The 25,030-nt window shown below is 36.9% G+C and overlaps 1 long non-coding RNA gene and 1 other non-coding gene across 3 annotated transcripts in view; both read left to right on the top strand.

The window, feature by feature from the left end:
- Positions 1 to 2,377: 2,377 nt before the first annotated feature.
- The window catches only part of LOC135787394 (uncharacterized), a 120,552-nt gene continuing 97,899 nt past the window's right edge, over positions 2,378 to 25,030 (top strand). For both annotated transcript variants that reach the window (XR_010547063.2, XR_010547064.2), the window contains exons 1-2: positions 2,378 to 2,487; positions 10,650 to 10,812. This is a non-coding gene — a long non-coding RNA (uncharacterized lncRNA). The remainder of the gene's footprint in view (positions 2,488 to 10,649; positions 10,813 to 25,030) is intronic.
- On the top strand, positions 2,897 to 2,990 carry trnai-uau (transfer RNA isoleucine (anticodon UAU)). The gene is made up of 2 exons: positions 2,897 to 2,934; positions 2,955 to 2,990. It is a non-coding gene; the product is annotated as a tRNA-Ile (tRNA).

Raw genomic sequence — 25,030 nt, 5'->3', positions numbered from 1 at the left:
TATGGGGGGCAGGCCTGAGCGGGTGGCTATTGACCGTCTCAAACCTGCTCATGTGGATATTGGCGAACCGCTTCAACTGGCCCTGCCCCCCCGGCGTGGGCGCCCACCTGCGGCAGCCTCCACCCCTGCCCCTAACCCTGTTCCTGCCCCGCCCTTTGCCCTTGGCCCCTCTGCTGTTAAGCGCAGCCGGTATGGCCGCCCAGTCCGCCCCCCTGTACGTTGAATTTGTTTGAGGGACTGTTATGTGCTGGACAGTTCTATTTTGTTCTAATGCATAGTGTCATATGTTCTATTTGGGGTACCTGTTCGGTCATTATGGGTGAATTCTGGGGGGGCCTGTGTAGCGACCTACAATTAAGACTGAAGAGACATTCACCAAGGGACTGTACCTTTAAGGAAGGGGTGGTAGATAATGACGAGTTCCGGTTTTCGGTTGTGTGTTGTTGTTTTGATATCACTCGCTGTACTGTGTGATAGTAGTATTGAAGTGGATAGTAAAGCTGACTCAACGCATCTCCGTCTCTTGTTTCCTCATTTACTACACTCCACAATATATTGTTTTGTTTGTTTTAGTGTTTTAATCAATAAACCCTTTATATTCCTTCAACAGTATTTAGTCAGGTACAGTGGTGTCAAAAGTATTCATATTCATTACTCAAGTAGAAGTATAGATACTAGGTTTTAAAAAGTTGAAGTATCAACTCAAGCTTTTAACTCAAGTAAAAGTGAAAAAGTACTGGTTTCAAAACTACTTAAAGTATAAAAGTAAAAGTAATGTAAGGAAAAAGAATTTCATTACGAAAAAAGCCTAGGCCACGCCACAGGGGGCTATTGTGCACTACACTTTCTCCTCTAAAAAACGTTTCTAAAGGCCATAATAACTATAGTGTTATATTAAAATGTTAATGTTAAAAAATTTGGGATGCACTAGGGCCAGGGGTAGGCAACGTCCGTCCAGGAGTACCGATATCCTGCAGATTTTAGCTCCAACCCTTATAAAACCTTGGCTACCTGTAGTTTCAGGTGACTTTTTAGACCTTTATTAGTTTGTTCAGGTCTGCTTGATTAGACCTGGAGCTAAACACTGCAGGACATCGGCACTCCATGTTGCCTTCCCCTGCACTAGGCTATCTGTTTCAACCACATACGGTATATGCCCATTAAAAATGAACACATTTTAATACAACGCAAACAAATACATTAAAGCAGTGGTTCTCAAACTGGGGACCGCGAGATGGTGCCAGGGGCCCCAATTTTATAATATTTTATGAAATACATAACTTTTTTTATAAATTCTGGGGGGCCGCGAAGGAATCCACTGTACACAAGGGAGGCCGAAAAAAAGGTTTGATAACCACTGCATTAAAGAACCATATATGTGTACTACTGAGCATTAACATGTGTTCCATAGAGAGGAAGATATGATGACTAGTTGCCTATAAATATTGTAATGGTGTAAAAAGTCAAACTTCAGAGCAGGGCCGCTGCTGGCAAAACTTTTACAGTGGTGCCCTCTTTAGTTAAAAAACAACAAAATCACACACAACTATAGTATGTGTGAGAATAGAAATATGCTATTGTTATCATTTATAATTGTATTTTGACAGCAACACAAACTACAAACATGCAATTTTGGAGAATTATGTCTTTCTTGTAAGTAAATTAAAAGTCAGGTTTAAGGAAACAGCTGATTAACAAAAGCAAAAGTTGGTATGTACGGTTATGTGTTTTGATTGATTTGAACACTCAAGCATTCAGCTAAGTAGGTTTTCTAAATGCAAAAAATTTAGGGCATATCCAAAACAACAGATGTCTTTAGCATAGATATCTTTGCCATGGCTCAAAACGCAACGCAGCACAATGTAATTGAAGTTAAACAACTGAAGTTACATGATATAAATTGGTATTGTTACACTTTTTAAATCACACAGATGAGTTGGTGTCAGCAGCCAGCTTACACAGGCTTGTGAATGTGAACTGACCTGAAGTGATGCGCGAGTTTTATTTTGTACTTTTCCATTTGAAGACAGAATGCCGCGTTCTGTTACTGTACAAACGGAAGGCGGATGATATCAAAGCATCGCGAGAGCAAACTGCTCCGCATGTTTTCTAATCGCTCTCGCGGTTCTTTATGTTTATCTTTGCAGCACTATCGAACAAGCACTAAAATGTAAGGAGTAGAAAGTACAGATAATTGCGTAAAAAAGTAAGGAGTAGAAGTAAAAAGTCGTCTGAAAAACCCAGATACCCAAAATAACGAAGTATTTGTACTTCGTTACTTGACCCTTACTTGACACCTCTGGTCAGGTATTTATTTTATGTTTTAAATGCAGGCTTTAAGTGAGAAACAATAGAGAGAGAAAACAAGTGTCCGCTGGAGGGAGCACTAAAACAGATCAAAGTCAGTAAACATCACAACATTAATGTTTTTGCCTACAATGTTGCAGCATGTTTCACTGAGTTACTGACTTTGCAATATATCTCTTGGTAAGTGAAAAGTAGTTTTTTTTTCAAAAGCTGCAACACTATAAAAGCGATTCAGATTAATTTAATTGTTGCGTTGTAATTGTTGCGTTGTAAAACATATGCAGTGAAAATATGTTTGTCAACGAGACATAAAACCCCAAAAGTCTATTTAGAAAAAAATGTCTCCTTGCATAAATATGATATTTTATAATCACATTGTTTAGAATCTGTTATTTATCCTGTTATGTAATATCCTCGCAGAACTTTAACTGCAAATAATGTGTGATTACGCATATATATGTAGTTAACACAATATAGCACAGATCTGTAAATGAAAGGGAAGTAGTGTTAACAAAATATCTAAAACATATAGATGTATAGTAGAACAGGGCTTATGTTTAACTATCTGATTGCAGCCAATGTGAGCGAAGCTCCAGTGGCGCAATCGGTTAGCGCGCGGTACTTATATAGCAGTACATTGCAAAGCAATGCCGAGGTTGTGAGTTCGAGCCTCACCTGGAGCAGTGTTTTTGCAACTTGACACACAACAGATGTTTTCCATTCCATTTTATTGTTGGCCTGAAAGTTGTTACACACAACATTGTCCAAACATCCAGAAACCAAAAGAAAAACAGTAATAAACCGGGCAGAAATGTTTACTAGCATAGCATGCTAATACAAAACATTACTAGGTAAATAAGAAATAATATAGCAAAATATCAGGCTTATTGATAATAATAATAATAATAATAATAAATGATATTTTCTTATAACAGTGAGTGAGTTTAAAAGAGTGAGTAAAAATGACACACAATTATGTGAAGTATTAGAATTTTTAGAATTTTCTAATATAATATGTAGCACCGCTTTCAAACAGCAGGCGTCAGTCTTCGATCATCTAAAAGCCTTGTGTAAAGCTAACACATGCACAGCAAGCACTAAAACATGCCTACCAGCTGATGGCAGTGTTGTTCAAAGGTTAAGAATTCATTTTTTATTGATTTTAATGCATTTCATCAGGTCCCCTTTATTCACTTCCTCATTTCATTTTGTTCCCTTGCTTTCTCTTAGTTGCTGAAATGAGGTTTTATCTTATTTTCTTTACTTTCTTAAATATAATAAAATTAAAATTTTGAAAGCTAATAAGATTAAAGAACAGACCGAAATTTGATTACTTGTTTGGACACTTATGCAAACTCTCTATTTGAAGCCTAGATCAATTCAATTCCTTTAATATGTTGTATAAAAGTTTAGTTTCCTGACAGAGAACATTAGAACTTGCATGCACGCAATGCCACTTTTCATATCCACAATCAATTCCAGATGTTTTCATGCTGACTGGCAAATATTTATTACTGCATCAAGTTTGTGTTGTGTGCACTGAGGTGTTATGTCATTAAAATTCATTTATTGTGATTGTGAAATTTTCTCAATGCCCTGTTTTTGTTCAGTCTTGTTTTTGTTTTTTTTTGCAGCCAGAGTAAAAAAGCTTTATTTAATCTGTTCCCATGCATTGTGGGCAACCTGACAAGGCCAATTTAGCTAAGATGTTTGGAGACATCAAATTAAACATCAGATATGACAGATGGACTTCATTGCAGACTTGATCTTGACAGTTTCGATATGATCTTTGGCCTGCCTTTAACACTAATGTTAGGGAGAATCAACAACATATTCCCAATATGCCTAAATCTGGGATCAGAGCCAGATCTGATTTGAGTTCTTCTGAGAGGCAACGCTGTGGGAAGATTTATGTTCATTTGTCTGGGCGTTTACATTCAATGCTGACTTGTTCATTTTGATAGCAGAAATAGATAATGTAACTCAACTCTGTTGAGAGAGCCTTGGAAGTTTGCTAAAGCTAGAAAAGATTGTGGCATGCATGAGATAAGACTAGCAAACATCCTACAGTAAAAGAGTGACTCAACAAATCCAGTGTGTAGAGACAGCTGCAGACAGCTGACCGTCAGCCCCCCCATACCACACACTCTTAACTTTTCACTTAACAGATTCGGTATTAATAACCAAAATTGTAAAGGACAGAACCTGCATTATGGCATAACCTACCCTCTTTGTTTAGCAGCCTGCTAAGCTGCACTATAGGTGATACGCATGACAGTGGTAAAAAAAGGTCAGCATAGGGAAAAAATTAATCCCTCTCAGATGAGACGCTGGAATAAACATTGGGTTCAATTTAACAGTGATTTCCGCTTTACTGTTTTTTGGGAAGGGTTGTACCGGAGCATTTGCACACCAAACGGAAATAGCATTCATAATTAAAAGACATTTAACTACATTAAACAACATTTTTATAGACTATTGGCATTAATACCACTATGCAGGGATGACTTGAACCTTGTAAACACGTTTTACAAAACTCAAAACACTCATAACTTGATTTATTTTACTTTTCCTTTCAACTTTCTTTCTTTTCTTTCAGTGTAACCCCAGTAATCTAGGTCATAGACATAGAGAGCACTACATAGGACACGGAAGGTGTTTTGTCAGAAAGTGGTTCTTTGCCCATACAAGCCTTTTGTCGATGTGAAATCGGCAAAATCTGTCATCGCTGTGATCTGTCTGCACTTGCGTTGTGTTCTGTGGAAACAGATAACAGTTAGCTGTCGAAACACTAAGGAGGCTCAATGCACACAATGCATTTACTCTCCAAACATCGTCAAGAATGTTTTTCTTCGATATATAATTTTTCTTCCTTTGGCTACAGATTTCATTTGTTAACCATGGGTTTGAATAGGTCTTTTTTAGAATTGCTGCTTTAACAAACTTTTTAGTAAATACTGTAAGTATATAGCAAGACACATTCTGTAGTGTAATACTCCACTTCTTAATACTTTGCACAAATCTAAATCTTCAAATATACAATTCTACCTATACACCTTTGCATAGATATTCACTAGATATTTCGATTAATTAGAAATCAGTCTCAAATTTGACAATCAACAAATGCACTGGCAAATAATTTTATTAGAGATGCTTTTATGTTCCAAGTTCCTACGTTGCATAAGACAAATCATTTTTATGCACATGTAACTCAGGGTTCGTAAACCCAAGGTGGTTCGTGAGGGAATTACAAGCGGTTTGTGAGCTGATGATAAACTTATTACAATTAAAGGTGCTGTATGTAGATTTTAGCGGCATCTAGTGGTGAGGTTGCGAATTACAACAACTCAGTCCACCGCTCACCCATACCTTTCGAAGCACATAGAGAAGCTACAGTTACCGACATAGGACAAACACGTCGCTGTCTGAGACAACGTAATAACAAAATGTGCTCTGTAGAGCACTATAGAAACATGGCGGCACAAAATGGCGACTTCCTTGTATGTGGACCCACGGTTTATGTAGATAAAAGCGGCTCAATCTAAGGTAACAAAAACATAACGGTTCATTATATAAGGTATTTATACACCACTGATAATATAGTTATGTATATTAAATTGCATTTCTGTAAGTAGATCCTCCTAAAATGTATCCATTGAACCTTTAAACATAAAATGATTTAAATTAAATAAAAATTAAATTAATTTAAAAATAAATTAATTAAACACCTACTTACACTAAATATATATTTTATTTGTTTCATCTGGGTGCAATGTGACCATCACACAACACTACAATATAGCAGAAAACTTAATGCACCATTAAAAGCAAATTAAAACGGGTAAAAATATATTTTTTTATATTATTAATTTTTTAAGTTAAACAAGCAAATACACTATAATTTTTTTAATATTAGTTGAGCACTATAAGGAATAGATTATTTTGGTTAAGAGCGTTTCGTCTTACAAAAACCTCTGATGTAATCCACTGCATACAAAAGAAAATAGCCATATTATGCATTAACTAATAAAAGTTTCACTAAAGTAATCCTTTGTAACTCTTAGATGGATGTACAGTATATGTTTTAAAAGGTGTACACTACTCGTTTTAATAAATCTGTACCAGTCACATGAATAAATCTCACCTTTATAGGTCTTATGACAGAGGAATGTATTTTAGGCTATAACTCACATATGTCTTTGGTTAGCTATGACTGTTAGCTGTGAGTTGTGACAGGTCATTGGTTCAGTGTTATGTACTAAGGCCCGTGGGCTATGCTCATTATAGTAGAAGGCATAATTATTATCATTACTGCGCCTGTTTTTTTCCACACACACACCGTTTTCCTCCAGGCAACTTGAAGATTAAGTGTTTGTGAGGCTGCCAAGAGGAAATGATGTCACCTCATTTGGCATGAACTGATAACAGGTCAGGTTACCTTATTCAGGAATACAGTTTAATATTGTGCAGTTATTTGAGAACTGGAATTATTCAACTGTATTTATTTAATCATGTTTCTTTCTTGTGATTCCAGTCCTCAATAAAATTGTCTTGAGAGCAGTTATGATTTCATTATTCTGAAATGCTCACTATGAGTTTATTACTCACAAACTATTTCCCAGTTGCTTGCAATAGTCCGTGCTTAAACCTTTTTGAATTTCAAAGAACTGAACTACCAACTTTCAGAGTTTAATGCAGAGAGTGAGAATACACAGAAGCTGTAACTAAATATTTGTTTAGGAGGGACAAACTATGCAAGCAGACCCAGGTAGAGATAATGGCCTGATCTGGTATCTGCCCCTGTCCTCCCTATACCTCTTTATAGCTTTATTAACATGTTTTCAGGAGACTGTTCCTCTGCCAGTTCCCTTGACATGTTTTCCTCTCTGCTGGAAATTTTACTTGATTTACAGAACTCCAAATGAACCTCTTTCACAATCCTCAAGTTCAAATGGTTTTCAGAGCACTCTTAGCAATGCAAATATACACAAATGCCTTTACTGAGACATTGCAAGCATTTTTAAAACTAAAAATGTGAAACAGCTATTGCAGAATTTTTTGGATAAGCTGCACTTATGCACTTTTTTGGAGAAGAGGCATTTTGTGACTCATCTGTGCTTGCATTGCAACCCATTTATCGATAAAAATAGGCTGCTTGTGCAGTTTTCTTTGTTTTATCAGCCAGACCAAAGATACTGTATCCTTCCTTTCTCTACCCCATACAGTGTCAGCAACAGAGAGCGTTTCCTGACCACATCCCCTGGACTTACTGCCCATCCAGATACATATAAAGAACACTAAATGGATGCTGTTTGATTTATGGAAATGCAGGGGACCCAACAGTTGGGAGCTGCCCATGTGGAGGTCCAAATAGTTTTATACCAGATAACTATTTATTGAAATATTAATAACATGCATTCATGAATGCAATACAAATACTTGCATTAAAAGACCTCAGTAATTTGTATGGATGCATGCTACCTGTTTAACAGCGCTACACACCGTTCTTTTTTTACTGCATGTTTCACAGTCATTGCAGTTATTTGTCATCACAGAGGTGCAATGCATTTTAAAGCCTTGCCAGTTTAATCTGTCAACTGATTTTACTCGCACCCTGATCCTGTGACATGCACCTTGTGAAAAGTTCTCTTTTGCACATATCGTTCTTAAACAAAGTTTGCATACTGTAGTTTTTAAGAGTTGTGTTCTTGTGTATAAGTATACGGTATCTTACACATTTAACTCAGTCAATGAACAAGAATTAAAGTGTAGCACAACAAGAATGAGTTTGTCTGAACTCTGTACATAGGTAAATATAAGGGCATAGCACTGGCACAACCAGTCTGGATGACTCACACAGTATTGTTTATCATACCATCCCTTATTTTTTTTAAGTCTTGATGATAAGCAATGTTGTTCCCAAGAAGGAAAGGATTAGATGGGTGTTTAAACAAGGGAATGCTTCTTATAGTAGTTAATGTTAGACAGGCAGGGGATTGCCTTATGGGCACAGCAGGTTGGATCTTTCATAGTCCTGGTTATTGCTCCTTGTGGATATGTCAAGGCTAGTATGCCTGATCTCCTAGGAGGTGTTGACAATACCCTTCAGTTCAAAGACGTCTTTAGGGAGATCCTGGCAATGAAAAATCTTGAGAGCAAAGAGAACAAACTCCTTTTCAGAGCCGAGACTTTCCGGAAAAGACAGATTCTTAGAAAAAAATGTCCTGCTGTTTTTTTAACCAGATCTCTGCATCAATGCATCGTATAAAAACTTCACTAGAAGTGATTTAACGTGTACATTATTGTAAGTTTAGGGTCAATGAAATCTTTCTCGTGATCTAATAAATCTATTGATTTGAAGGCATATGTGACCCACAACATAAAGCAAGTCTAAGGTGCACGGATATATTTGTAGCAATAGCCAACAATACTTTATATTTGTCAAAATCATCAGGATATTAAGTATATTGTATATACTTAATATATATTGTATGTGCTCCTGTATAGCTCAGTGGTAGAGCATTGCATTAACAGTGCAAAAGGTCATGGGTTCCAACCATAGACTGTAAAAAAAATATGGACGTAGTGTCCGTGACGTCACCCATAGGTTTGTGAAGAGCTCTTTTGAAGCCAATAGTTGGCAGGACTTGCCGTCGCCATCTTGGCTTCGCATCACTTGCGGATAACCGAAAATGGGTAAAGAGACAGGATCTCCCTCACAGTTGCCATGACGGACAAAATTAGCTACTGTATATAGACCAAAAAAAGAAAAAACGTTTTAGTGCCAGGCGGTAAACATATTTATTTCTGCTGTAAAGTTGGGCATTTTAACATGGGACTATAGACCACCTTTGTGTTTGCAAACAGAGATGACGTTTTTTGTGGGCGGAGCCAAACTGGTTGCAGAAAGGGACGGCTCCTTGCAGCCAGATGTTGTATTTTTTTGTTTTTGAGATTCTGCAGGAATCCAGAAAAACATAACGGAAGACCTGATGCGATTTTCACAGCCTACGAGGCAAGTAGGCATTTTTGACGATACCGAATAATACGCAACTCAATCTGCTGTAATGACTTTTCTGACCCCGACACACGCAGTGTGAACCGCCTGTGACGTGAACTGTGAAAGGGTCTATAGGAATTAACTCCCTTTTGGAGCCGGTCTCTACTGGCCAGTCGATGAATTGCAGTTTAAGTCACTTCCTTGTTGGCTTCAGAGATCAAAAGGTACTGATTATATATATATATATATATATATATATATATATATATATATATATATATATATATATATATATATATATATATATATATATATATATATATATATATACAGTGCATATAGCTTGCAATGTTGCAATAAATAAATAAATAAATATTTATTTTTAGTAAAATGTGTTGCTAAAGACTTTGTTTGGACAACTTTAAAGGCGAATATTCCAGATTTTCAAATAGTTGTATCTGGGCCTATCCTAACAAACTTTCCAAAAACTTTTAAGGTAATTTATAAATCTCAATTTCAAAAAAGACCCTTTTCTGGTTTTGTGGTCCAGTTTCACATATGTGTGAATGTTTAAAAAGAGCTATGTGGAAGAATAGAATTGTGCCAATGTGTTATTTTCTTTTATTATGAAACAAAACATTTATTTAAAAAACTGATAACTTGGACCAAATAATGAAGAAAAACAGCCAAAAATAGCCCTGAAAAAATTCGACCACCTTTCAATTCTGTTAAAAAGCCACAAGACGCCGGGTAATTCCAAGAGTACATTTTTGTACATTTTCTGCAAAGTGTGGCTACTTTGAAGATAAAATAGTTTTGTTTTGGATTTTTGGTTACATCATAATTCCTATACAGTAATTATATTTATGTTATGCCATAGTTTGATGAGTTTGTTATTATTCTAAAATGTGGATTATTATTATTATATATATTCTATATAATTATTATTCCACTTCAAGCCACAACTAGTTACTTGAAAAAAACTGCTCTTGAATGGTTGTTTGCAGCTTCTCGTTGCAGATGTTAGTCCATTTAAATTTATGTTGGTATTTTTATCAGTGTCAGAATCTGGTAATAGGACTGTACATCGTTTCCTCTCAATGTTATGCAAACCCTTCGTATTAGTTTGCATACAGCTCTCATCAGCGCACTGCATTTTCATCAGTGTCCAGTTCTCAAACATTTACCATGTTGTGTTTTTGACGTTGTGTTAAAGAGGAAAAAAGTCATGAATGGCCCATTCAGTGCGTTCGCTTATACTTTAACATTACAGGGGAGCAAAGCCAACTGTATGTAATTTTGACAGTGGGTAACACTCGCCCCCCCTCCTCTTACTCCCCAGATCCGTGCCAGGCTCTGATCCAGAACTAGGGGGTTGACATCATTCCCTCCAGACGTCGAGGCTTGTTATTGCTGCCATTCCAGAACTCTTTGCTTGGGCTGAGCAAACATCTTGGAAGACTTCACAAGGGTCCTGTCATTCAGACAGCGAAGCGCCATAATAGGTCAGTGCTAACAAGCTGTTGAGTGAGAGGACTTGTGACTTCTTTAATTATTCTGAGTGTAGATTGGTTGTTCACACTGCTGCATTTAGACTTCACGACAAGCCATTAATTGAAAGCACAGTGTGAGCTCTAAACCTGCGCATCCCAAAGGGAGTGGATAAATTGGCAAAATGGGTGGGAAAAAGAAGCACATAAAGGGTATCCATATAGCTTATACAAACATAGACATCTACAGTACAGTATTGTAAATGTTTGTTCAGGTGCGGCATGCATCGTTCTGCTTTTATTAAAGGAGTCAAGGTCAGGCCTGTTTCAAGCCTTTCAAATGGCATTAATATCCATTAGATTTCTTCATCACTGGTCTCACTAGAGTGAATATACTGTATAAGGAAATTACTGCAACTTTAAAATGGAAAGTTTTGGGGATTCCTCGGATTTCTACATTTGTTGAACTCTTTGGCAAACCTTTGGTCCACCTTTGAAGGCATTTCTTATTGTGTACTCAAGTAAATTGAATATAATTTTAGCTAATTTAAGTCTCCAATGACAGCCAAAGATAACCTTTATAGTTACTGGAGAAACTCAGAGATCATTTTCTTGAAGTGTGCTTAGAGGTTCACCAATGTGGTTGTCCCTCAGATTGCCACACTGGTACCTTAACTGGTACTGGTACTGGTGGAGGCAGTCGTGGCCTAATGGTTAGAAAGTTGGGCTTATAACCCAAAGGTTGACGGTTTGAGTCTTACAGCTGGCAGGTTGCAATTGTGTGTATGTGCATGTGTTCACTATTCACTGGGATGGCCCAAATCAGAGGTCACATTTTGAGTATGGGCTACCATACTTGACAGTCACTTCACAATCACTTCACTGTCAACTGGTGTCTCTGATCTTAGCTAGATGGGCCATTTTAAAATTGTTAAAAAAACGCCTTTCCATTGAACACTACATTTGGACACGACTGTTGGAGTTCGCCCCCTAGTGGCAGTCGTAATGAAATTTCAGTTTAATCGTAAATCCGTGTCAACATGGAAGAGAAGCTCATTCCAGCGCAAGAGCCTTTAATCTAGGAATATATTTATACTTAATAATTTATTTATCAGTAATCAATAGTTGTTTTAGGATTTAAGTGTTACTGATAAAGTTAAACAAAAAAAGAATTAATAATTTTCACCTTTTTTTATTATATATTGAACAAACATACAACATGACAAGACATCCAAAGAGGTTTCACCTTGCACACAGTGTTTTGATTAGAACACACTGAAATACATCACTTCCGGTCGGCGTGTCACATTTGGTGTAGTTGCACAAGTTTATTTTTTTAATGCATCCAAAGCTCAAATTGAATCCGATAATTATGCACCTCCAGATTCGACTCTCCTGCGAGTCTTAAAGTAACCATGCTGATTTTAAATCAAACAAAGATGACGGGCAGGCCAGATAAAAATGATTGGATGGCTGCATTTGGAGGGCTACCAGTTGACTCGCCCTGCTGTAGATAATGTAGATAGATAGATAGATAGATAGATAGATAGATAGATAGATAGATAGATAGATAGATAGATAGATAGATGGGTAGATGGGTAGATGGGTAGATAGATGGATGCAGAACAGATAACTGGAACTTAATGTTACATGTACACATTGCTTAGTGATGCAGGAAAGATATGCCAGAGTGCACCCCGATCTCTTCAAACTGATCCAGTGTAGTCTGACTCGAGCTCTGTGTACTTAGTACTCGCGGCTAAGATTAGTATAGAGCTTTATAGGCTACTCAAACCTCTGGCCCCATCTCTCACATTCCTTTGTTTTTGGACACATGTACTGCAGGTTGCTCTGCTAACACGAGCTAGCCTCTGAGCTCATCTTGAGACACATCTTGTCAAAGGAAGCCATGATTGTGACCCTTGTACCCTTATGTTTAGATCCCTGTGGCCTTTGGTCCCTTAGCAAACCAAAATCTGTGGTCTATTCAGAGCAGCAAAACCAACACACACCAGTACCTATTGTGCTATGGCTTGGGTGCAACCAGCTCAACTGGTTGGTTTGTACAGTACTTGATCCAGTTTAATCCTGGCCACCGAGACTATGCTAAACCTTTCAACCTTTCATCGCAGGAGCCACTTTCAACACATGGATCTACACCTGCAAATGCATACACACACAAACACAAATTTCATGAGTATTCATTACTGGTGTGGGATAGGTTACTTTTAAAAGCACATGGTAGATATTTGAAAAAGTGTTATCCATAAAAAATCCATATAAAGGCATTTATCTTTCCTACAGTACATATTATCTCCACTACAAGTAATACCATTCCAGCATCCAAAAACCGGTCAACCTATACAAAAGTTATTCCATACACAGACCACATGTTGGGGGAGGGGCAATTTGACATTTCCAATTTACCCAACCTGCATGTTTTTGGACTGTAAGAGGAAACTGGAATACCCAGATTAAACCCATGCTGACACAGGTAGAACATGCAAACTCTACACAGAAAGACCACCCAGCACCGCCGAGGCTCAAACCGGGGACCTTCTTGCTGTGAGGCAACAGTGCTTCATAGCAACAGTCTACATTTACACACAGTCTTAAGTGTAAAAGCTGGTGGTCACCAGAAAACCATCACCAAAACACAACATATGCTGGTCTTGCTGGTATGCTGTATTTCTCAGCAGGGAATGCTTTCGAAGGCAGTGTTTGCAAATGAAGGCAGCTCCAAGAAGCATATTCGGCTTCATTGGCAACATAAATTAATTATATTTGATCTATAAATAGAGAGCATTTTAACAAATATATTTAAAAAACTATATAAAAAATTATAACACTAATTTGTCGTTAGAAATACAATCAAAAGTTATTGAAAGTGAATTTAAACTTAAATATCTTACCAGATTCTCTGCCGCCATTTTTTTAGCTCTATCCTGTCAGACCAAATCACCATTCCTCACACATGCACACGCATAGCATTGTGTGACATGGGGAAGGATACATCTATTTTGCCTTCAGAGTAGAGGTCTACACGGAAGACCTGGGTCCGGGTCAAGTCTCAATCTATTACTTCGGGTCCCAGGTCTGTTTAACATTGTGGGTAATACCCGAGTCAATTGGCCTTGGAGAACACACACACTCACATTAAGAAAAAAAATGCAAAAACAGCAAAAAAAAACTTAGATGAACTGTCGCATAAATTTTTTTATGACGCTCAAATTGCGTTTAAAAGTTTATATTTAACTGTAACACTGTAATTACATTTAAATGTAATGTTTCTCTGGCTACCAGTCAGGTCAGGAGCTTCTGCAGTGAGACGCAATGACTTTACCTTTGACAATTGGCTCTTTAATTTAGAAGGCGGGACTTATTCCGCCATACCGCACGTTTTGCACTGACTCCAATTTTTATAATAATATTATAAATTGACCGTCTTGCTTTTGTATTTAAAGTTTTCGAGCAGACTCTGCTCAAAGAGCACAGAGATGATAGCAAGGAAGTAAAGCTAACGAAAGCAGCCATGGCACTGAACGAGCAATCGTTATAATCCAAATGGGCAAACAGTACAAATTATTATGCAAGGTGACCTGATAAACAACAAATGTAAAACTGTGTTAATTAACACCAATAACATGGATGGAACTTTCTTGGCAATGAGGATTGTGCATCACTGTCAGGTACAAGGAGGGAGACGGCTAACTTCTATGGGTAAGACTATTGACTTTTAGCTTAAGAATATTTGCTGGTCGGGTCTGTGTCTTTCCGGACGGTTTCGGGTCCAGCTTTTAAATAAGCGACAGGTCCGGGTCGGTTCCGGGTCCAGCTTACAAAATAACAGACGGGTCCGGGTCGGTTCAGTGTAGCACATTTACGGGTCTCTTCGGGTTTGGGTAGGAATTTTTGGACCCGTCTAGACCTCTACTTCAGAGATCAATAAGATGAAGGTATCTCAGGAGACAGAAAGTAAAGCAAACCTTAGATTGAACGTGCCTTGATGCCTTAGCCAGTCTACATCTAGACGCAGTGTACATCTACACACAGTCTACATCTACACACAGTCTACATCTACACACAGTCATGCAGTCTATGTTTGCACACAGGCTGCATCTCAATTCAAAGGCTGTAACCTCCGAAGGCCACATGACACTGTTGCTTTGCCCCGCTGACAGGCGCGGTGGGAGGGAACAGCAGGTGAAGCAACTATGGACCCTTCGTAGGCCTGTCTGTTTCATCTCAGTTCGATTTGTGGACTTCAGAGGATGCATCCTTTGAAGACAGAGTCCTCGCCTTCAAAGTCTTCAAAGGATCCAGTCTTTAAATTGGGATGCAGTCACAAAATATAGAATTACAAACACTCAAGATATGTACACAGAGTCTAGATCAGGGGTCTCCAACCTTTTTGTGAGCAAGGGCTACCGCAATGGGAAAAACTATCAAAAGTAATATCTTTTGTGATATAGTCAACTCAAAACTTTTTTTGTTTTACCTGTTGATATGTTTTATTGATGTTTAAAATGTTAACATACATAAAAGAAGCCAAACTAATATAAAAATGTGTAATAAATAAATATTAAAATTGAGGCTATGTTGGAGACCACTGTTCTAGAGTTTACTTTATGTTCATGTGAATGTTATTTATTAGTTAATAAAGTACTCTGAGTGTGAATCAGACAGCTCAAAGTGTTGTGAGAGTTAGACACAGCTTATGAATAAGTTAATCACTGAATCTTTTAAAGCCTTCATAAGACATTACTTCAACTTTATAGTTCAGCCTCTTCCGTGCATTGCCTCAATCATACAATGCCCTTGTTGATCTTATTTCATCTCAAGTCATTTTCCTCTTTGACAGAGTGCTGTACCTGACTCACTGCTCCACTTCACTGGAGAGAGAGAGAGAGAGAGAGAGAGAGAGAGAGAGAGAGAGAGAGAGAGAGACGCAGAGAGCAGAGCTCAGAATCTCTGTGAAGTGGTCAGTGGACACAGCTTAAATGCATTCAGCGTTTTGTGGAAATGAAGAGGTAACAAAACCCCAAACCCACTGGGCTGTTTTGATTTATGCAAACAGAGCCACATTTGATATTCATTTCCGAAACCGAAGCCATGCTGCTGAAAAAAAACAACCACAAATAGAAACGTACCTACATTATGTAGAAGTGAAATGCTGTATGCGTGAGTCTATCTTATTTTAGGAATGTGTTGTGTTATGTGTCTTTTAATATTTTGACAGATGTTTATGGTTTGACAGATGTAAGTGTATGTAATTATTTAAAACACCTTTTGCTCATGGGGTTTCGCCTGAGGAGGTACGATCCAGAAAGTTATTGAAAACAAGCAAATCAGCCACGGTCAGAATTTCCTGTGAGGAGAGCCTAGAGAAATAATCTGATTTTACCCTGGTATAAATGAGGAGAAAGATGAAGGGTTGATGAAAGCTTGTTATAGTAATTTAACATTGCATAAAGCAGAAAGGCCTCAATGGGAAAGTTGGGCACATAGGCTTGTTAGCTTGATAGTTTGTTTTTGAGAGCAAGGATATGGATTAAAATGAAGGGAGATAGAGTATCTACTTAGTATATTAGTTTTACTGTTCACAATATATATATATATATATATATATATATATATATATATATATATTATTTTTCTAAACACAAATCAAATTGTCCAATAGTATAATGCAAATAACTGTAGTGATGATGGTAATATTATATTGAGGCACTTACAGTATGTTCAAAAGTTTAGGGTCACATATTAATAATGCATCCATTCATGCCCTCCCCCAAAGAAAATTCATGACATTGAAAGGTCACTTTCTTTCTGATCCCATTTTTAAACCCTAGTTTAGTGTGTAATGTTGCTATAATAGCATAACTAATACCTGTAAAATGATAAAGCTCAAAGTTCACTGGCAGGCGATATATTTTCTTTAATAGAATTCGCCTTTTAACTTTTTCACCGCCAGCGTTTTATAAAAAAGTTGCCAGCCAGTGCCAGCGTTTTTCATGATTTTCACCAAAGTTTAATGCCTTCCAGAAAATGTTCTTCTTCAAATATATAAACATACAATATACCAAATGAAAGAACAGACCCTCTGCTTTCAAAGGAAAAAAAAAAAAAAAAAACGTTTCTTCCTACCTTCAGTGGTTCTTTTGTAATCAGCTTTTGAATATGGGTAGTTTTCACATTTTGAGCAAAAAGCAGAGATAATTCCATTTTTGTGACGGACTTTTCATGGAGATCCCATTCAGAGTGTTCTTTAAAACAGACACGGACATGCAGACGCTTCCCATAGGGCAATACTTCCGGGTTTAAAAAGTTGCGGAAGGCCGCCACCTGGTGGATAATAGCGGTATTGCGGAAAGACAGAAAATCTCGTCATTGGTGGGGAAGCGTTTTCTCTTAATTGACGAGATATCTTGTCAAAACATTTTGGTAATTGACGAGATATCTCGTCAATGGCGGTGACAGAGTTAAAGCCTACAGGGAACGGCCGGTTTGGACTACAGCCCTTTACTTCCTGCTTTGATGATGTCACTACAACTCTTTTTTGACTAAACCCCGCCCACAGGAATAAGTCAGTCGCCAGCTAAGTTAACGGCAAGCTAAATTGCTATCGAATCACAACACACTAAACAAACTACACAATCAGAACTCGTTACGTATTTCTGAAGGAGGGACTTCATAGAACAATGAAGACATCAGCCTATTTTGAAGACAGTAAAAACAGCGCTATACAGATAAGTATTTTGTGTGAAAAATACTGCGTTTTACACGTAAAACATGAACACATGTTATATTGCCCACTATAAACACAATCAAAGCTTCAAAAACAAAGAAAGAACGGGACCTTTAAAGGAAAACACCACCGTTTTTCAATATTTCCTGATGTTCTTCAACTTAATACATAGGGCCTACCTTTTTTTTTTCAATGCATGCACTTAATCTTTGTACAGGGCGTCATGAATGACATATTATGCTATCATTTAGCTTAGCCCCATTCATTCCTTAGGATCCAAACAGGGATGAATTTAGAAGCCACCAAACACTTCCATGTTTTCCCTATTTAAAGACTGTTACATGAGTATTTACACAAGTAAGTATCGTGGCACAAAACAAAACATGTCAATTTTTCCAAAGCGAATAAAAATGAGAACTGCTGCAAACTAACTGCTCTTCTGTCATACAATATAGTTCTCATTTTTTGTCCGCAATTGAGCGGTTCAAACCCAATTGCGCATTCCTTATTTTTGTCACGGGTGATCGCATGTGCACGAGTACTTGTAAAAAACATTTTGGTCGCAGTCTGGAGCCCTTGGTGCCTCCCTATTGCCTGGTGCCACAGGGCTCTCACCCAATCCTGTCTATGGATAATCCATCCCTGCAGACAATGACATGTTTGTTCTGTGGCGGCTACAAATTTGAAATATAGGGGTGAGCTAACGCTATCTCATGAGAATTCATACATATTTGACGAGTTGGCTAATGTGTATTAATTCATATGACCACATTCCTAAGTTTTGGTACGATTTGCCTTGACCAAATTTGTTGTATTTTTTTTTTTTTCATGAGAATACCACGATTTTGCACGATTAACTTCGTATGAATTCATGCAAATTAACTCGTAAGATATGTACGAAATATTGTGAGATCAGACTGAGTGAGCTGTTGGTTGCAATGCAGTATATGTAGAACGTCACGTGACCAAACCGGAATACTGGTCTGATCGTTTCCGGTTGCCGACACGTGCTATAGTAGCTTGTTATTGTTATTTGTCGTATTATTATTTGTGTTATTTTCTTTTTTATTTAAATATCTGAATGTATTTGAGAAGAAAATGCCTTTGTCAAATTTTTTTTTACTTAGGTTTAAGATGTTAACGAGCATCTGGACATCGGTTATTCTCATCTTTGGTAGCTCCTGAAGGCTTCATGTATAAAAAAACATCTCGTGCCCCCCAATTTAAGAACCACTGGTTTAGTGTATCATTGTTCAAAACTTTGATATTATGTAATCTTTGCTTACTTTTACATGACTTGCTGTAAGTTGTGGCCTATGTGTATAATATGAATGCATTATATAAACATTCATCCAAATTTTTTTATTATTAAAGAGAAATTATTATGCTGTCTAATGAGTTAAAAGTCTGAAATATTTTAAAATACTATATTTTCACTTACCAGTAGTAACCTGTGTGTGCTCTAAAGTACACATACGGGGGGTGGGGTTGTCAGACTGGATCTGATTACTAGTAGGAATGACTGGGAGGCTTTTGCGGTGAAACGCTTTCTCAATCATGCATTCCAGTGTTGAAACAAAGCACAACTACTATGCTTGCTGAGACAGGCCGAGTCTTTCTCTCTCTCTCTCTCTCTCTCTCTCTCTCTCTCTCTCTCTCTCTCTCTCTCTCTCTCTCTCTCTCACTTTTGTTTGTATTTGTAACTGTGTGTGTGTGTGTGAGAGAGAGAGAGAGAGAGAGAGAGAGAGAGAGAGAGAGAGAGAGAGAGAAAGAGAGAGAGAGATGGAGGTGAATTGAGCAAGTATGCCTGCAGGTACTGTATGTAAGTCAAGCTCTGCCTGGGCTGAGCTGTTCAAACCGAACGCAACTTACGTCTATAGCTGCAGGCCCTGTGAAATCTGTGCCATAGCTTTCATCTGAATAACCTTCTGCTGAAAGAAAAGCACAAAGAGATGGAGAAAACTCTGCTTTTATGTTCAACTAAATGAGCCAAAGGAAGAGCTTGTGAAAACCGATCACTAACGCTAGTTGGGATGAAGATATTAGGGATGTGCTCCACCTGGACTTTACTGTGGACTAACAAAATTCTGCTCTTGTTAAAAGCCTTTTTTTGCAAAATGTGCTTAAAAAGTGCAAATTAAGTGTCAAAATACAATGGTAAAGAACACAAATGATACTTTTTTGAAATAAACTAAAATTGTATTAACTAAAACACTATTTTGTTTGCATCACTAAAACAGCATTAAATGTTCTTGTTATACTACATGTGTTAAGCAAAACAAATAAATTCCAAGTATTTAATCATGTTGAATGTTATTGGCACTGTTCATCTGAGTATAGTTAAGTTGGGTAAAGGGATAGTTTACTCAAAAATTCTGCCATCATTTACTCACTCTCATGTTGTCACAAACCGTTGTACCATTTATCTTCAATAGTAGGAAAATACTATTTAAGTGAATGGGGCTTATGAATGGTTCGGTTACAAACATTCCTCAAAATTTCTTCCTTTGTATTCATCAGAATAAATAAATTTATATTTGTACAACATGAGGGAAAAGTAAATGATGACAGAATTTTTATTTTTGGGTGACTATCCCTAAAAATAAATTTCTTCAGAAAGTACAAAGTTCATATCAGCACATTCCTTTATTTGTCTGAGCATCCTAGCCATGCAGGCAAAAATAACAGTTTTGGCAAATGGCATTCATTTCGAGTGGCATTTGTTTGGCTGGACAAAGAAAGACAAACTAAAATCTGTCAAATCCCAAACTTCACCCTTAATATCTGTTATGAAATAACATTATGCAAGTAGAAATTCTTTGTCTTTGAGAAAAGTTCTCAACACTGCATATCTATGAAGCTGCCAGTATGCCACCAGGAAATTACTACAATTGTAAACTAATGCTGTTTAAGAGCAAACAGCTGTGTGCCAGCAGCAAGCCCTGCCTTTCCAGCTTCCTCCATCAGCTACGGTACTGTGGAAAATTCCACTCCCATCCTTATCACTCCTCACATCTGTCTTGGCCACAGTCGCAGGCTGGCTAAGTTCAACACTCTGCTTGTATTCACACAATCACAGTGGACCTGTCACTCACCCCTGGCCCCTGTTGTTACACACCTGAATGTGTCTGGGGTGGTGTAGTTTTGCACCACCTCCTTTTTCACCGTTTCTCTCTCACCGAGCTTTCAGCACAGGTCGGGTGAACAGAGCCGCAGACTTTCTATGCTGAAGAGTGTGTACACTGTAAGAATTCATTGTGGCACTTACATTTTAAAGTTAAATCCATAACTTTTATATACTTTCAAGTGGATTAAACTTTAAAAAAAAGTTTTTTACTACCCTTCTTACCCCAATGATAGTTGTACAGTTGCTTAGAAAGATATTAGTCTTTATCATACCTGTAAAAAAGTGAAAGCTGTTCTACTTTAAAATCTTACTTCAATTTAAGCAATTAAATTGTATTAATCTTAACTATTTCCCCGCCATTGACAAGATAACTCGTCAATTAAGAGAAATTTCTTCCCTGCCAATGACGAGAATTTCTGACTTTCCGCAATACCGCTATTATCCACCAGGCGCACTTCCGCAACCTTAGGTGAAAGAGAAAGAACTCTGTGTATGTTTTAAAGATCGCTCTGTATCTGATCTCTATCAGAAGTCCTTTACATAAATGGAATTATCTCAGCTTTTTGCTCAAAATTTTGTGTTTTTGAAGAAACCTACCCATGTTTGAGAGGTGATAAAAAGAGAACTAATAAAGGTAGGATGAAACAGTTTGAAAGCAGTTTGATGTTTTTTGTTTGAAAGCAGAGGGTCTGTTCTTTCATTTGGTATATTGTTTGTTTATATATTTAAAGAATAACATTTTCTGGAGGGCATTAAACTTGAAAAAATGTGAAAAAATTAAACTAATCCAATTGGCAACCCCTAAAAATTTTAAACACTTTCAACTTAAATCTTTCACTTAAAGTGAGAAAATTTAAGTTAAGAAGTTTATATTTTGCCCAGTTTATGTTGAATTAAAAGGGATAGTTCACTCAAAAATGTTTACGTATTTACTCACCTCGAGTTGTGACAAACTTAAATACATTTTATGTATTAAAATATATTTAATAAACAGGAAGCAGCAGCACCACTGCACTGCAAAAAATGACTTTCTTACTTCGTATATTTGTCTTGTTTTCAGTAGAAATATCAAAAAATTCTTAAATTAAGATGCTTTTTCTTGATTAGCAAAATGACCTCAGAAATTAAGTCTAGTTTTTAGACAACCAATATACAATTTCAGCGAATTTGTGATTTAAACAAACAAAAAAATCTGCAAATGGGGTGAGAAATTATTATTATTTATTTTAATTACTATTATTATAGAAAGTATTTTTTTCCTAAACACTTAATTCAAGAAAATTTCTCACCAATAAAGTCATTTTTTGCAGTGTGGCTTCCACAGTATGGAAGAAAAATACTATGGAAGTCAATGGTCCTCAAAAACCAACCGTTTTTTTATTTTATTTTAATATTGCTCAAAATATATTCCTTTGTGTTCAGCATAACAAAGAAACTCATACAGGTTTGAAACAACTTGAGGGTGAATAAATGATGACAGAATTTTCATTTTGCATGAACTATCCCTTTAAATATCAACATTGTGTTATTTCTCTTAAAGCTACAATCTGTAACTTTTTTGGTTAAAAATTAACAAAAATTAATACATAAGCAATCTGTATTTAAAACTGTCATCTTACCTTACCATGAATGACACGAGTAAGCTTATAATAATAAAGATTTTTAAGTTGAGCTGTCAGGTCAGATATTATGGGAAATGTCAGCTGTTTCTCCATACAGGTCAAATATAGATATAAATTATATTTATGTAAAGTTACCTGCAGTTTCATGGCAGACCATGCCCACCTGCCGAACCATATGACCAGAATTAAAGAGAGATCGTTTTGAGGTAGGGAGGAGATTTGCGTTTTTGATTAAAGAATATGAGGTCACATTATTAAAATAATAATAATAATAATAATAATAATAAAGCTTAAAGATAAGTAATTTGTAAAAAAAATACCACAATATTCCAAAGCAAATAACAAATCATTTTATTTTCATGGCGACTGTAAATTTTCCATCCATAATCTCAATCTGTTTACTCTCTCAGTCTGTTTCTTCTTCCAGAGAGCAAATTGAGACGTTTTTAGAAGTTTCTTCTTTTGACGAGAACTCACAATTATCATTGGAAGACAGGGGTGGTGGAGCTGTTATTTGTTTATGTTTGTTAACAGTGTGCTATTGACTTTCTTGTGTTGGTCAAGAAAGCGCCCATTAACCCCTCCCAGTTTATTTTTAAAAGCGTATCAGCTCCTTTGTTCTCTTCTGTGCTTTTACCGGTAAATAGCTTTCACACGTCCATAGAGGATCTCACTCACACACTGTGATTTACTATGGAAAGGAAATAACATAAAACTGGCGAGGCTTGTTTACTATACTTTTTTATGGAAAATCTTTCAGGAATGTTAAGGAAGTGGGTGTAGCTCCTTGGAGCTTGTGTTTTATGAGGTGGGAGGGGGGGTTCTTGTTCTTTCCTTCAGGTAGGTTCTAGCTCAATGGGTGGGGTAGATAAGATGCTATCCTTCTGAAGAGTCTTATCCCTGTATCAAAACCTCAATTACACAAAAGTAGCAATAATATAGCTGCTTTAATGAATGCCATCATACCACAGGAAAATTCCCCAGCAGGATGAACTTTCAGTGCCTTGCCGTCTGATTTAGGGCTTCGCTCTGTGGTATTCCCCCTTTAATACCACACATAACTCCTAGCAACAACCTCTGCGTTATGATACAGTATAATGTTAACCGTTGGATAGAAAATTGCATTAAGTGTATATAATCGAACAAGCCACAGAATGTCCAGTATAGGTTTACGTTACCTACTCAAAGCTGTCAAACACAAATCTCACAGAAAATTCATAGAGTCTGCATTTCAGGATGATACCCCATGATATCTACAATGATACTTTTGTTTAGTATTTGAGAAATAATTGTATATAATACATTAGATTATATAATATTACTACAAACATTTAGTCAAATCAACTCAAAATTTTAAAGCAACCATGAAATATACTTTATCATTTTACTGTAAAGGGACACTCCACTTTTTTTCCAGCTCCCCTAGAGTTAAACATTTGATTTTTAACGTTTTGGAATCCATTCAGCAGATCTCCAGGTCTGGCGTTACCACTTTTAGCATAGCTTAGCACAATCCATTCAATCTGATTAGACCATTAGCATCGCGCTAAAAAATAACAAAAGAGTTTCTATATTTTTCCTATTTAAAACTTAACTATTCTGTAGTTACATCGTGTACTAAGACTGACAGGAAATTTAATATGTGATTTTCTAGGACAGATATGGCTAGGAACTATACTCTTAAACTGGCGTAATAATCAAGGATTTTGCTGAAGTAACATGGCTGCAGCAGGCGTAGTGATATTACGTACTGCCCGAAAATAGTCCCCTGCTATTGAAAGTAACAATCTAGACTATTTTCGGGCAGTGCGTAATATCACTACGTCTGCTTCAGCCATGTTACATTAGCAAAGTCCTTGATTATTACGCCATAATGGGAATATAGTTCCTGCCATTTCTGCCTAGAAAATCGAATTTTTTAATTTCCTGTCAGTTTAAGTACACTATGTAACTACAGAATAGTTAAGTTTTAAATAGGAAAAATATCGAAACTCTTTTGTTATTTTTAGCGCATTGCTAACGGTCTAATAAGATTCAATGGATTGTGCTAAGCTATGCTAAAAGTGCTAGCGCCAGACCCGGAGATCAGCTGAATGGATTCCAAAACGGTAAGAATCAAATGTGGAGCTGGAAAATGATCATATTTTCAAAAAAGTGGTATGTCCCTTTAAACCAACAAATTCTTTTATACAGTGTACCAACTCTACAGTTATTTACAGTAAGTTTACTGTATGTAAGATCTTCACAAACCCAATAATACATATAGTGGCAGTGTATCATGGGTAATCACTGGTGGGGTGGATTAAATGGCATCAGATGTTGTCTTTGGCTGCTTATTGTAACAAAAATGCATGGCCATAAATCAGAACAACACAATAGCAGAACAATCGATCAATATAAGGCCTGTAACTGTTTACAGTGATAAACACAACATGGCCCACTCACATGTGTAAAAACAAAAAATAGCAGGACTTTGCCCTATAGATGTTAAAAGAAAAGGTAATATTTGCCATTATCAGATAAAGGTGCAATTGGATCTCCTTCTAGTACTATGGTGAAGCTGGAGATGGATTGTGGCCCAGAGGAAAAGCAAGCATGGAGATCACAGGGTGGGGGGATCTTTTGGGCGCCTATAATTGGTAGCTTTCCTGTATCCCTAGAGGACAAAAGTTTTTAAAGCAAAGCCATTTCAACCCTGTAGGGCAACAACAGTATCAGGGTTTTTCCATCACAGTC

Source organism: Paramisgurnus dabryanus, chromosome 20, assembly GCF_030506205.2.
Source record: "Paramisgurnus dabryanus chromosome 20, PD_genome_1.1, whole genome shotgun sequence".
NCBI classification, from domain to species: domain Eukaryota; kingdom Metazoa; phylum Chordata; class Actinopteri; order Cypriniformes; family Cobitidae; genus Paramisgurnus; species Paramisgurnus dabryanus.
The sequence above is the reverse complement of the archived record's forward strand: the minus strand, read 5'-3'. Positions and strand labels throughout refer to the sequence as shown.